The 9,759-nt window shown below is 41.1% G+C and overlaps 1 long non-coding RNA gene across 1 annotated transcript; it reads right to left on the bottom strand.

Annotated features, from left to right (window-relative positions):
* Positions 1 to 2,963: 2,963 nt before the first annotated feature.
* LOC122652199 lies at positions 2,964 to 3,681 on the bottom strand. The gene is made up of 2 exons (XR_006331566.1): positions 3,385 to 3,681; positions 2,964 to 3,281 (listed from the first exon to the last, which is right to left on the bottom strand). It is a non-coding gene; the product is annotated as an uncharacterized LOC122652199 (long non-coding RNA).
* Between the last annotated feature and the right edge of the window lie 6,078 nt (positions 3,682 to 9,759).

Raw genomic sequence — 9,759 nt, 5'->3', positions numbered from 1 at the left:
CAGTAAGGCATTCGACAGATAGGCTGGCTGGCACACATCTCAGCCATTTTTTGGACCTACTGTTTGAATGGTGAATAAAGATCTTTGTGTTGGGGTTCCTCTCTAATGAAGAATCTGCCCAATGAGTATGCATTCGGGTATGTGTGCCAATCAGTCTAGCCGTCAGATACCTTACTAGGCACTCCCTGGAAGGTAGGCTCATTAGAGATGAGCCGGAGCCGGATCCAAGATCTTTTCAACCATGAGATCTAACTTTCTGATTGGATTGAAAAAAGGTACAATTTTTTTTCATAAAAAAAAAAAAAAAAGGTATTTTTTTATCTCATACTATAGTGTGAGAATTCAAAAAATGAATTTAGATTCTAATCATATTTATTAATGGAGAATGGAAAACTAATCCTTGCTTGATCTATCTACCAGACAATACTTGGCGACATTTAAAGTGAGTAAAAGATTCCTACAATTGTCAATGGGTGTGTAGGCAATAGGCTCTCTTTGCATTAAATTGTGTACAAGAAAAGATCTGGACCTTGGAGGACATGATGGGAGTGGGGTCTCACATCATGCGCCCTCACTTGGAAGTAAAATAGCAATGCCCTTCAATAGTTTCATATGGTAGGTAGTGCAGGTGAAGCTGAAAATTTGTGCATAAGTGGATCCCATAGTCTTTTGTTCACCTGTCAAATTCAGTCCAATATGCGATTACCAAGTGGCAAAACAAGTGGCAAAAAACACACAACATATTGGTTTATTCTCTAGTAAGGGTGTCTTGAAATCTTTTTTCCATTTAATTAAGGTGCAGCCAAGTTTGGTGGGTGATCCTCTCATTTAAGCCCACTTAAAAGGCTGACTTGGTCACTCTCACATGGTACCATGGGATAAACTAACAGTAACATGGTCTAGATGCTAAATTGGTGGTTCATCTTAATCCTACTGTGGAACCGTCCACCATTTTAAACAATTTCTGAGAAACACTACTGCTCACTGGACGGAAATTGCCTACCCAACTACTAAACTTGGTCTTATGGGGAGCCCACCAAAAAGTGGCGCACTGTCACCAAGCCCACAAGCCAAAAGCTATCCACCCCAAGGCTTACACTAATACAAGTCTTCTAAGTGACTCCTAATGCCAACGGGAAAGTTTTCCTTCACCCACAGTATTCATCCAAGAATCTAAGATCATAAATATTCCTGGTCTATATGTTGGAGATCTGCCATATCTCTAGCACCCATCCAAATGTAATGATGGCCATCGGTTACGGAGGAATTCTTTAGGCCTGTTTGTTTAGTGAGGTTTTGATGGAATGGTATTGTTCGGGTGGGAAAGGTATGCGAAAAAGTCCTCTCCAACACGCCAGTGAGTACAGTGTGCATCAAATGGCTGGAACTGTCCTTTGGGTGCATGCCAAACAGCTCCAGCCATCGGATGCATGTGATGCATGATGCTCTCACTGGCGTGCTGGAGAGGATCAGACTGGCATTTTTGGTTTTTGGTTTGTGGGGTGGAAATTTGGTAAGAAAACCAACAGGTTGTCAAACTTTACTGTCGGCATACGTGGCTGATGATTTCTCCCACCTCACCCCCATACAAAGTCGCACCAAATGGTGGGATTAAATTACAGGGAGAGTTGCAGTAGTCTCTTCTTTCTTCCGTCTCAAGTCTAGGGTTTCAGAGGCGGTTCTCCTCCTTTTCCATGGAGCTTTGGCGGAATTAGGGTCTTTAAATCTCTATGCTGCGTTTTCTTTGGTGGGTTTGCGGGCTGACCTGGGAGAAGGGTAATCCTATCAGATTGCTGGGATCCGGGTGGTGGGTAGGTATCGGTCTGAAGCATTAGTGCCTGTAATAAAGAATTGTCCAAATCCAATCATAATAAACCCAAACACAGAAAGTAGAACGAAGAGGGGCGATGTTAATGAGGCTGAGGCTTCCAAGGCGGGTAAGCAGTGAGGCCGTGGTGAACGTGAAGCCAATTTTCTCCCAAGTTTGCGAATCACAGAACCTGTGTGTTGAGAAATTAAACCCCTTTGCTCCTGTACCTCTGACAGCTTCTGCAGAAATGGCGAGGTTGAGAGAGGGTGAAATGATCCAGCACCACCATCTACTGGTGTGAAGCTCCTGCAGAAATGGCAACGTTGAAATGGTGTTGAACGAAGATGATGAACAGTTTTCTAAAAATAGTGAAGGGCATCTCCGACCTCTAACGTATAGAGAGAGAAATAATGATAGACCTTAAATTCGTAGGTGAACCCTTCACCCGTGGATGAAGGAAAACTTTCCCTTAAAAAAATAGGGGTGATGTTCCCTGTGCTGCAGTGCAGCCTACCCAAACACATGGACCTGTGCCATTCTGGGCCGGCACAGAAAACATTCTCACAAAAAGGATATATCCAATAATGAGTGAAACATATATTTTTAGGTATCAGATTTGATGGATGGCCAATCTTCATAATCCCCTATCTAGACAATGGAGGACCCACTCTATTTGGAGATACAGGTTGAGGTGCATAATCCATGACCGTGTAAGTGTGACTTACCAAGGTTCCCTTCCTGAAAACCTCACACATGCAGACTGATGGTTCTATCTCCTTCCTGCATCATGGCGATAAAATCTGCAAGAACCCACTGCAGAGGCATTAGATGTTTTAAGTGTTCCAGATTTGATGGCCAGAGAGAAAAAGCTAGGTAGCATTGTCTTCGCATGAATTTAGGGTCAATTCTTTACAAATCCAATTAATAAGCAATATTCAAGTTACATCAAGGTAATATCCAAAGTTCTAATGTATCGATCCCTCCAGGCTCCCAGTAATGAGTCTCAAAAATCCAACAATCAGCCCCTCCGATCCGAATTGGCCGTTACCAATCCTGATTCTGAACGTTCCCATCCAGTCGAATCGACCAATCTGATTCCGTTTTTTCTGAAACAGTGGCTTCCAGAAATATGTACTTTCAACACCAAAATGGACCCAACTGAGGAATCTTCAGTAATTTTAGTACAGTATAAACAAACATAATAAATTTGGCACTATAAATATTCACACAAATTTCAGGCCAGCAAACAGATAGGACTTATTACAGGAACTTCAATAAGAATTTCCACTTTACAGAGCCATCTCCTCAATGGATACAACAAAGAAAACAAAAAATTCCCTCCATACAATACAAAGAGTGGTGCCATGGTGTCATGGTAAAGGAATGAGAGTTGTGCTATTTTACAATCACCCAGCATTGTTACAGCGAGAAAAACTTACACCCTAGATTCTCCTTCCATCCTAAACAATTCCTGCATAAGGCCAGTGGCAGAAAACTTTGACTTGAACTATAAGCACTAAAACATATTTCACAGGTTTTCATCACTGTTTAGGAAGTGACAGATGGATTTATACCAGTTTAGAGGCAGCAATAGATTGACATTGCCTCTTTCTTCTCACGATGGCACTCTCCACACCAGCCAGAGAAATCTTTCTGATACTTCTTTAGCTCTCTGAAGACCGAAATGTGGACAGAAGTTTTAAGATTGTTACCCACAGACGGTTCTCTTCTATTCACTAGAAAGCAGAAAAAGGATGATAGAAAAACAAATGGCTAACTTTTTGTCTGTCCTTTGAGTGCCAACCTTACCATGAATCTCTATGGCATGTTAAGATACTTCAGTGAAAACCACAAATTTGGTGGAAACCCCCACCTTTGTGGTTCGTTTTGAAAATCTAACACTCCATAGATTTACGGAATGCCTTCCAGGAGTAGTTCCAGATATGACCCTTCATTTTTTGCTGATTTGGATCCTCAACAAATATTATGCATTAAAATGAATGGTTTTGTTGGCGATCATTCTAGTCCGGTCATTTCTTAGACTAGTTCTTTTATAGTCCAGTTGTCTTTTGGGCCCAGAATTTACTGGCCAAGTTCATTGACCGGAAAAGGGGGGTACACATGTTTCAAATTCATGCCCAATTCAAATTAGATCTCGATACTACCCTCTTCATGCTAGGGAGCTTGACAACAGTGACTTGCAAAGGGGGAGTAGGTTGTTAGAGATTATGTAATAAGGGTACCTTAGGAACTACTTTGTTGTCTAGTTACCTTATATTGTAATTTCCCTTTTTTACCATTTACTTCCTTAGGGAGGTGTATGTAATTTTTTTCTTATTATTAGTGAAGTAATATCGGTGGGGTGGAGACAATACTCCAACACAACATTCACCATCTTCTCTTCTCTTCTCTTCTCATCTCTTCTTCTCCTCCATCTTCATCATCCTTCTTCCTCCATCTTTCTCCTTGTTCTTTACATTCTTTAACTTCCAACTAGGTATCAGAGTGCACTTTGTTGATTTGAGAGTCGAATTACCTTCTTGTTCCTTCATCCCTCTCTGTTTGGAAACCTAGGTCTAGGTTACAAAGGGGTTCCAAGGAAGGGATTCTTATGTGAAGTGTTTGAAGAAATCTTGCGAGGAGCATGAATGAAGACCATGGAGACACCAAAAGAGCATCTCTTTTGAAGGAACAGGCATTTGAAGCTCATCTCAAGCAAATCCAGCCATGGCCATGTTACCTCCAGCCTATTTCTCCTTTTCATTCGGCCAGTGTTGCAGCTGAAGTTAGGCTCCTTTGGATCGCCCTAGAGTGTTCTTTAACCCTCTCATGGTCTTCTCTCTCTCTCTCTCTCCTTTTCATTCGGCCAGTGTTGCAGCTGAAGTTAGGCTCCTTTGGATCGCCCTAGGGTGTTCTTTAACCTTCTCATGGTCTTGCTTCATACTTCTACGAGTTGGTGCTCCACAACTCAGTTTTTCCCTTGTTTTCAAGTTACCGCCAGCTTCTGTTTTTTTTCTCTGTTTTGCCTGAGAAATGGTTCTATGATACTTTGGTTTGCTTGAAGTTGGTACCTTATGATTGTTTGAGCTTCCTAGTGGTTGTATAATTAAGCTATGCTTTGAAGGATTTGGTGGAGTTGCTTTTCTTTCAGATGTTTGCAGTTTGATTGCTGGACTATGATTACCAGTGTTTGAAAGGATCTTTTGAGTCTATTTGGGTTGAGAGTTGAGACTATACTCACCATTTGAATTTGGGTGTTCACCTCCCTTTGTGAGCTTGTTTCTTCATCATGTCTGGGATCAGTGGTTTGACAGCGGTGGTTTCGAGTAGCGCTCCTCCTACTCAGGTGATTTTCAACAACCCCAATACTCAAATTTCCCTTATGAAGTTCGACAATACCAACTACTTAGACTAGGCACATTCGGTGAAGCTTTCCCTCCGGAGTAGGGGGAAAATAGGGTATGTTACAGGCACCATCAAAGCCCCTACTCCTGATGACCCAGCATATCCAAAATGGGAGACAGAGAACTCCACGGTTATAACTTGGCTTATCTTCTCTATGAAGCCTGAGATTGGGAGAAGATTTATGAGAAAGTAAACTGCCAAGGACATCTAGGATAGTGTTTCCAAAACCTTTGACCGCGTTGGTGACTCAGCTAAGGTGTATCAACTTCTCCAGAAGATCATTAGAATGAAGCAAGGGGATAAGTCTATTTCTGAATTTTATATTACTATCATTGGTCCCTGGGAAGAGTATGATCATTATAGGGATTTTCAGCTATCCAGCTCAGAAGATGAAGCAAAGGTTTATCGCACCCTTGAGAAGGAGCGTGTTTTTATTCTTCTTGGTGGCTTGAACCCGAAGTATGAGCCCATCCATATACAATTCTTGGGCAGATCTCCTCTTCCATCCCTAGATGAGGTGTGCAGTTATTTGCAGAGTGAGGAGACTCGGAGGGTAGCCATAGAACCTGCATCCTCCCTTGAGCCATTTGCACTTTCTTCTAGCTTCTAGAGAGAATGGCATGGTGGTGGCAGAGGCCAAGGGCCACCCCGTGGAGATGACAGAGATAGGCCCAAATGCAACCATTGTGGGAGACTTGGGCAAACTAGAGAGCATAGTTGTCAAGGCGGCAAGGCAACCCAAGGCAGTGGATGGGTGTCTAAGCGCTTAGGCGACAAGGCGCCCGCCTAGGCGTCACCTAAGCGACCAAGGCGCCCCGAAGTGTTATTTTTTATTTTCCCCCTTTTCTAACATTATTTAGTATGCTACAATATACATATATATACCTTATATCATAAAAAATCAACATTAATCCTCCTCAAGTCATCAAAAATGAACATTAAGCCACCTCAAGGAATCAAAAATCAACATTAGCCACCTCAAGGAATCAAAAATCAACATAAAGCCACATCAAGTCATCAAAAATCAACATTAAGTCACATCAAGTCATCAGAAATCAATATTAAGCCACATCAAATCATCAAAAATCAACATAGAACTAGAAGACAACAGAACTAAAGAACCAAGCTATTGGAAGTTTGAAACAATCAAACATACATTTGGTTTATACTAGTCTCACATTTGGTTTATACTATTGTTAGAAAATATGATCTTATCTATGAGTAATTTTTTTATTTTTACATGAGACTTTTAGCATTAGTTAGAGCACAAAACCAGCATTCCAACAAATCCAAAATTGCTTAAATCTGATTTATATCGTAGAAGTTATGTTCCGGTCAAACCTTATTTAGCATGCACGAATGCAGTGAAAATCGCTCTGAATAAAAATATTTTTTAGATATCAAAACAAATGAATATTTTACAGCACTTTTGGTTTAGCAATGTTTTACCATATTAAGATTTATAGAATTTTTAGATTTGAGAAAAACCCTAGCATGAGAAAGTTTAAAATTTCACCTACCGTCGAAAATCCAGTTTTTCTTCTTAAACTGGGGGGGTTGGCTTTTTATCCTTCTGGAATTTAATTTTTTAACTATTTTTATTGGATTCAAATAGAGGGTATTTGCTTATTTATGAATAATATCTTACACAAATGAAACATTTACTTAAATGATATTTGGCATAAATAAGTGCCAGAACTGGGTTCGATACCAATACAACTAGTGTAAGGCACCTTGTAATAAGGCGACAGTCACCTAAACTCCTACAAATCCGCCTAGACGCCAAGGTGACGCCTTAACAACTATGCTAGAGAGAGGTGTTGGGCTCTTCATGGCCGTCCTCCTGGTACACGTGGTGGATCTACTGGTGCACATGGTGGCCGTAGAGGGGGAGCTAGAGCACATTCTGTGATGACTGAGACTGATCCTCTGGAGTACCCACCTAGCATACGATTCCAGCTAACTCACCAGGGAGGAAATTGCAACATTTCGCAGGATCATGTCACAATTGGGCAGCTCATCTTCTCCACTGACAATGCCAAATTCCTCATCATCCTCATCTTTGCAAGCCTCCACATCCGCCCCTACCATGGCCCCATCTTAGCTCATTGACTCTAGTGCCACTGACCACATGACTAGTACGTCCCAATATTATGGTTCCTACTCCATTTTTTATGGTAGGGATAAGATCAAGGTGGCTGATGGCTCTCTTTCCTCCATTTCTGGTAAGGGCAGTATTCCTGTTACATCTTTCATTTCTCTTGATTCCATTCTTCATGTCCCTAACTTTGCCATTAATCTGTTATCTGTGAGTCACCTAACTAAATCCTTGAATTATTGTATCACTTTTTTTCCTTCCCACTATCTTTTTCAGGATTTGGTGACGAAGAGGATTATTGTCAGTGGACGTGAGGAGAAAGGGCTCTATCTTCTTGAACCTTGACCATCTTTTTGCCGACAACTCAGTCCTATGTGTGTGGACGTAGTGATATTAGTTATGTGGATTCTGTAATGTTATGGCATCGGCATCTTGGTCATACATCTTTTATTGTAATGAGCAAACAATTACCTCATTAGGGTAATAGATTTATTGTTCCTTTTCCCATTGTGCATACTGATGTTTAGGGACCATCTCTTACGACCTCTTTATTTGGCTATCGCTACTTTGTTTCATTTGTTGATGACTAGTCCTGCACTACTTGGACTGTTCTGATGAAACATAAGAGTGATGTCTGTGCTGCATTTAAAAATTTTTATCAGATGATTCTTACTTAGTTTGTAACTAAAATCAAAATTGTTCGTTCCGATAAAGAGGGGGAGTACATGTTTGATAGCCTCCAAAACTTCTTTACTGATAATGGCATTATCCATCAGCTAGCGTGTGTTGACACACCCCCAACAAAATGGGGCAGATGAGAGGAAAAATCGCCATTTATTGGAGGTTAGTTGGAGTCTTTTATTTGGCATGCATGTTCCTAAGACCTTTTGGTCTGAGCCCATCTTACTGCTTCCTTTCTCATCAACTGCATGCCTACAAAACTTCTTGGTTCCAAATCTCCTTTGGAAACCTTATCTCCTGAGGTTTCTGCTTTCTCTCTTCCTCCCAAGGTCTTAGGATTTATGTTCATGTTAACAAATCCTCTCGGACTAAACTTAACCCCAAGGCTCTTAATTGCCTCTTTCTTGGCTATTCTTCTAATACCAAAGGCTACAAGTGCTATTATTCTTCCTCCCATCGGCGTCCTCTCCAAAGATTTCACCTTCCTTGAATCTGTATCCTTCTTTGCTCCTCATCAGCATCCTCTTCAGGGGGAGAATTTTGGGAGTAAAAAGGTTGCTGATGATATTCCCTTTCTTTCTACCCTACCTATTTCTCCTTTATGCTTGACATTGGGAAACACAGAGAAGTGGATGTGGTTTGATATTGATGGTCAATTAGGTGTTGGTTTTGACAATACGAAGGAGTTAAATGTGTACAAAAGAGGCCGCTGGAGGAAGAAGACCTGCCAAGAGTCCTCTTTGGATCCACATCCTGAGCTCCACCGTCCTCAATCAGGTGACAACCCTTCCCTGATAGAGTTTATATTGTACAGGATACTTTGGTCTTTGCCTTGTTATAAGTCACGTTAAGTTGTAATTTTGTCTTCTGTTCTTTTTTCCTTTTACCTCCCTAGGGACAAGAATATGTTAATGAAGGAAATAGGTAAGTGGAAACGTTACTCCCTCACAATCGATTCTCTCTCAATCCCTCTTCTTCTTTCTCTCTTCTCTTCTTCTTCTTCTCCGAGCTGTAAATCCTTGTTCTCTTACTAGAATCGATCCATTTCTAGATTCTAACTTGGTATCAGAACTTGGTTCCCTGGTTTGAGAGTCGACCAAGCTCGGTTATTGTCTTCACCTATTTTTGGAACCCTAGAAAGGTAGATGGTTCCAATAGAGGCTTTACTATGTGAAATATTACACATAATACATTCTTTGGAGTCATATTCTTTAAACCAACACACAATGGAGGGAGTTTAGGAGCTGTTGCAGTGGATGGAAGAGGATTGAAGCCCTAGAAGGTGCACACCAAGTTACCGGCAGCCTGTGGACTGTTTGTTTCGATTCTCTCTCATCTCTCCACTATTTGGGATGAGACCAAGTGCATTTGGATCGCCTAGGAGTACCCTTTCAGACCCCCAACCTCTTAGTAGATGAGAGGAGCTGGTTGAGGAGCATAGCTCAACTCTTTGATGCTCCCCAAGTATCACTAGATTCTGATTCCTCCCTCTTGTTTGAGTTTTATTGGCTGTAATGAGTGGAATGGCCATTATTGGTTGAAGGTTTCAACTATTTGAATGTCTTTGGTTGTGGACTGAAGTTAAGGTACATATTAAGTGTTTGATTTTGGTATTATTAAGTGCTGATGTCACTCCTTTTCTGTCACCTTTGCCTACCTCCACCTCCCCATTTCTACTTGATATTGGAAAATACAAAGAAATTGATGTTGTTGATGTTGATACTTATTCAGGTGTTGATGCTAGCAATGGAAATGAGTTAGCTAG

This window comes from Telopea speciosissima, chromosome 2 (genome assembly GCF_018873765.1).
Source record: "Telopea speciosissima isolate NSW1024214 ecotype Mountain lineage chromosome 2, Tspe_v1, whole genome shotgun sequence".
NCBI lineage: Eukaryota > Viridiplantae > Streptophyta > Magnoliopsida > Proteales > Proteaceae > Telopea > Telopea speciosissima.
The sequence above is the reverse complement of the archived record's forward strand: the minus strand, read 5'-3'. Positions and strand labels throughout refer to the sequence as shown.